This window comes from Otolemur garnettii, unplaced genomic scaffold, assembly GCF_000181295.1.
Source record: "Otolemur garnettii isolate 467f Iridium unplaced genomic scaffold, OtoGar3 scaffold00300, whole genome shotgun sequence".
NCBI classification, from domain to species: domain Eukaryota; kingdom Metazoa; phylum Chordata; class Mammalia; order Primates; family Galagidae; genus Otolemur; species Otolemur garnettii.
The window spans coordinates 279,048-284,514 of NW_003852695.1; the positions used below are offsets into that span (position 1 = coordinate 279,048).

The 5,467-nt window shown below is 46.2% G+C and overlaps 1 pseudogene; it reads right to left on the reverse strand.

Annotated features, from left to right (window-relative positions):
* The window catches only part of LOC100945554, a 32,872-nt pseudogene continuing 27,405 nt past the window's right edge, over positions 1 to 5,467 (reverse strand).

Below are 5,467 nucleotides of genomic sequence, written 5' to 3' on the forward strand. Positions count from 1 at the left end.
TCACAATGTTACGATTGTCCCATCTTCTAAGAGTTTCTCATCTGGAGCATGTGCTTCAAATTCTGTGTTTGTGCCACTTGCCACAGGTGCTAAGCTCACTTCATTAGAGGTAAAAAAAACCATTCTGTCCAGACTCAAAACTGAGCTCTATTTGCATTAATGATTCCAGGCTCTCGGTATTAGGAACAGCTAATAGTGTCATCTTCATCACTGTCTTCATCCTCTGGCTCGAAGCTTGGTTCCATCTGCTGTGGATAGCCAAGAAGGCTATTATTAGTAGACTGGCCAGAACTGCCTGAAGTCCGACTGTTCCTGACAACGTTGTTCCTCTGGTTTGCTGGTCTCACTGTTATGATGAGGTTGCGGCTGTTTGCAATCATCATCTTGGTTACTTGATCAAGACTCTTCCCTGAAACTTCTCTGCCATTAACTTCTAAAACTTCATCATTAACAGCTAATAGTCCTGTGCTTTGAGCCAGACCTCCTGAGACAAGCCTGGATATAAAGATGCTGGGACCTTCTCTAACCAAGTGGTATCACCCTGACACTGGAGCCGGCCCCATTGTAGAATCCCTGGAGTTTCTCCATGCCGTATTTGTAAAGATGAACCCTATGATGTGTTTCCAGGAGAATATCCACATCTGTGGTATAAGACACAGGTTTAGAGTCTTGGGGCATGCTAATGACAATGTGTGGCTTCCTTCTATGGTTGTCAGGACGCAACACATTGGTGAAAACCTTCCTTATTAGAGTGCGTGTGTACCAAAGGCACTATAGTCCACTTCTTCCTTCTTTTGTATAAAAATCCTAAGCAGTGGGTTGGCTGTTCACACAGCTTTGTGGTAATTATTATTTATAGGCAATAAGTTTCCATGGATGTCTGCTTAGCCTACTAAAACATCAACATTGGGTATCTTTTTTTTTTTTTTTTTTTTTGAGACAGAGCCTCAAGCTGTTGCCCTGGGTAGAGTGCTGTGGCATCACAGCTCACAGCAACCTCCAACTCCTGAGCTCAGGCGATTCTCCTGCCTCCGCCTCCCACGCAGCTGGGACCACAGGCACCTGCCACAATGCTTAGCTATTTTTTGGTTGCAGCCGTCATTGTTGTTTGGCGGCCCCGGGCTGGATTTGAACTCACCAGCTCAGGTATATGTGGCTGGCGCCTTAGCCACTTGAGCCACAGGCGCTGAGCCAACATTAGGTATCTTATGAACGTGTTGCAGTAATCCATAAAATTCCTCAAATTTCCCAGGTTTTGATCTGTCCAATGAAAATCGACGAAATTCAGCTCCAAATTTGGCCCTTTCTCCTATCCTGGAAGATAGGAATGAGATTTAAGAAACGAGTTTGAGTGGTCCCTAGGTCTTCACCTCCGTGGTGCCCAGGCAGCCGCTCCCCACCCCGTGCAGGTGGCTGCGGCTCCTGCTGAGTGCCAGGCCCTGCTGCGGCCTCCACGGGCCAGGCAGTCCCACAGGAACGCGAGGGGCTAGTGCTGGGCCAGTGTGCGCGGATTGTGGCTGCGGCCCCCGGCGCCTCCTCACAGACACCTGCAGATGTGGAGGCCGCAGCTCGCGGGCGAGGACGCAACTCCCTCCAGGACTCAGCGGGGTGGAGACTGCGGATCGGAGGAGAGGGGGCCAGAGTGGAGGCCACAGGCGCTGCAGCCTCTCTCAGCCGCCTTCTTCGCGAGGCTGCGTGCTCACCCGCACCCGAATCTGGCCAGAGACACGGCGCCTTCTTTTTCTTTTTAGATAGAATCTCAAGCTGTCACCCTGGGTAGAGTGCTGTGACGTCGTAGCTCACAGCAACCTCAAACTCTTGGACCTAAGAGATTCTCTTGCCTCAGCCTCCCCAGTAGTTGGGGCAAATCTTTTATTATCAAAATCTATTGGGGGGGGGGAGCGCCTGTGGCTCAGTGAGTAGGGCGCTGGCCTCATATACCGAGGGAGGTGGGTTCGAACCTGGCCCCGGCCTAAACTGCAGCAACAACAACAAAAAATAGCCAGAGTTTGTGGCGGGAGCCTGTAGTCCCAGCTACTCTGGAGACTGAGGCAAGAGAATTGCCTAAGCCCAAGAGCTCGAGGTTGTTGTGAGCTATGATGCCACCCCACTCTACTGAGAGCAGGAAAGTGAGACTCTGTCTCTAAAATATAAACCTGCTTTTTTCAGTTGTGCATGCAAATATATTAGTTCAGGAATTTCAAAAGAACTCTGTTTTGACCATTATATTTTTGGTTCATCTCGAGCCAAGGGGTTCCATTTACTTAGGCATTTGCAAGTTGCAGCTCCATAGGTAATATAGGTAAATTTTTGGCTGGTATTTCCAAGTAGTATTGACCCATGAGAAAAAGCTTCAGTTTTGACATGTAGTTTCCCAATATTTAAGAGCTTTTTTTTTTTCTCCTTTTTTTGCTGGGGCTGGGTTTGAACCCACCACCTCCGGCATATGGGGCCAGCACCTTACTCCTTTGAGCCACGGGCGCTGCCTTATTTAGGAACTTTTAAAAAGCTATCAAGGCTATGATAGTGTAGCAGGTCAAAGTGTGCTAGTTAGGAGCGTCATTCCTCAAGGTGTAAAAGAGTGCTCAAGGTGCTGGGTGGCCAACCCATACGTGTAACTTTCAACTTAGCCGAAGGACCCTGCAGATATCCTTGTAGAAGAGGCCCTGATACTGCTACTCATCTGTGAGAAATGTCCCAACACCTCTGTAAAGCAACTAGTCACCTAGAGCAGCGGTTCTCAACCTGTGGGTCACAACCCCTTTGTTTCATTTATAACAACTGGGCAATTAGGAAGGTTGAGAACCAACCACTGGCCTAGAGGATCTGAGTGGGTCAGAGAGTAATTCATACTTCTTTTTGGAGTGAGAGAATTCATCCTCGTGCACTTTTTGGTTTGAATGTACAGGAATTGGTCACAAATAAAAAAAAGAAGGCTGAATTACAAACAGAAGAAAGCAGTTCTTGTGTTTATCCTCCCAGGTTATAGTGCAGTGGTGTCATTATAGCTCACTGTAACATCGAACTCCTGGGCTGCAGCAGTCCTCCTGCCTCCTCCTCTGTGCCCAGCTATACCCAGCTTATCTATTTATTTTTTTCTATTTATGGTGCAGAGGGGGGTCTTGCTATTTCTTAGACTGTTCTTGAACTCCTGACCTCAAGCGACCAGATTGCTAGTATTACAGGCATGAGCCACTGTGCCCAGCTGTCATTTCTTTTCTTAAAAATTTGACACCTGAATACCTGTTCTTTAGCCAGAGAGCACAAGTAAAATCTAGGGCTCACCAAAGAGTAGGAGGTCTCACCTCTTATACTCAACTGTATTTGGAGCCAGAGGAGCACAGTGGGTTCTTGCTATATGGCTACTGAGTCCAGAAGGAGTGTTTGCTTGCAGAAAGAGAGGTCACTCTGCATCTTGCTCAGAGCACCAGAAATAGCAACCTAAAAGGAGGAACTTGAGACTCAAAATATAGTTTTAATGAATTCACTTGAGCCAGCTTGAGAACAGCTGCCTGGAAAACTCAGACTCACAAAACCTTTGATATGAGTTTTGTTCAGCCTTTGTTATGAGAACCTAAAATAAGCAGCTGAGGCAAAGATCTCAATCAGTTTGGTAAAGCACAACCCCCAGAAGCATCTGTAACTATGCTTTCTGATAAGGGATGTGGGAGGGAACTCAGTGTTTTAGGGGAGAGGGCATACAGAAAGAAAAAGGAAGGCAGGAGTGAGACCCATGTTTACAGTCTTGAGAGACTTTTGTCAGTGCCCAGGAAGTCTGCATTTTGCATAAAATAAGGTGAATGTTTGAAGATAAGTTAGTTAAAGGAAGAGTCAATTATGTAGATGTCCCTGGGTAGGTGGAAGAATGATTGATCTTGTCTTCTGTCCTATATGTGGGAAGACTGGACTTGGAATCAGCATTATTGTGGAATCAAACAGACTTGAATTTTTGGAGGAATCTTAGCCTGAAGACCTGAAGTTACATTTATATCTTTTTGTTTATGGGACGCCAGCAAATTGACCCTTACAAACTGATGAAGGAGTGTAAGACTAGAACTAGAGTAAGGGCCCCACGGTTCTGCACAGGGACTGTTGGCTTAACTAAAATAATGAAAATAATGAGCCACTGTCCCCGCCTTTGCTTCTTTACCCTGGAGCCTAGTATAATTGTTAGTTTAAAAGATCTTTAACTCTCTCCATAGATAGCATCACTTTTGAAACCCTAAAGTAGTTTCTAAGATACCTTCTAGGCCTCACATTCCAGTGGATTGGCTAATCTATCATCCCATACCATACCAAGAAACCAACACAATTGGAGCTATGACCCCAGGAGCTGAAACAACACCAGAAGATAATTTCCATACTCCTGAAATTTGCCCCCAAACTTAGCAAATTAGCACACCTAATAACCTAATCCCCTGCCTGTCAAACTATCTTAAAAAACCCTGTCCCTGGGTGGCACCTGTGGCTCAAAGGAGTAGGGCGCCGGCCCTATATACCGGAGGTGGCAGGTTCAAACCCAGCCCGGGCCAAAAACTGCAAAAAAATAAATTAAGTAACTAAAATAAAAAATAAAACCCTGTATTAAGCCCCTAAAATTGTTTAAAAAACAAAAAAACCCTGTCCCTATGTTGCAGGAAAACGAGGCCCTATGGAGAGAAAGATTCACCCAAACACATGTGTTTGAAAGAGGAATGGGCTTTATTCCAGCCGGTAGAGCTTCAGTGAATTAGTGTCCAAGATGGCCAAGCTCCCTAGTCAGCTCTGTCCCTGTCCTTTATAGGACATACAGGTAGGCAGACAAAGGAATTATAATGTTCCTCATTGGAGGGTTCTAAGCATGTGTGGGATTTACAGAAATGGAAACAGGCGTTAGTTTTCACAAATTCTAAGGAGCTGAGTTACCATAGGGAGGACTTTGCCAGACTGTCCTTGAGTTTCTGTGAGAAGACTTTTGTCTTTCTAGATCAGAGCATACTCTTCCCTGGTAACCTCTCACCTAGGGCAGGGGGGTCACAATGGCAGCACCCTTTTTTCCCATTAACAACACACCCACATACCAAGTTGTGCTGTCTGGGAAGTTGGGTGATTAAGGTAAAGAGAGGTGCTCTGTTGAACAAGACCATCAAAGAAGGCCTTTCTGAGGAGGTGACATTTGAGATGAGACTCAAAGGGTGAGAAGAAGCCTGTCATATGTGGGTCTGGGGGAAGCACATCCCAGGCAAAGGAGACAACATGTGCAAAAGCCCCAAGGCAGGAAAGCACTTGGCATGTTTGGGGAAAGTAAGAGGAAGGAAGAATGGAAGGTGAAGGCAGGAGAGGTAGCCAAGGCTAGTCACCCAGGGAACTGTACACCTTACTGGGTCTAAGGATTGGTCAGAATTGCAAGGGGAGCTGCTGGAGGTTTTTAGCAGAAGAGTGACATGATCTGATATTAGTAAAGTGTCATTCTTGCTGCTGTGTGGAG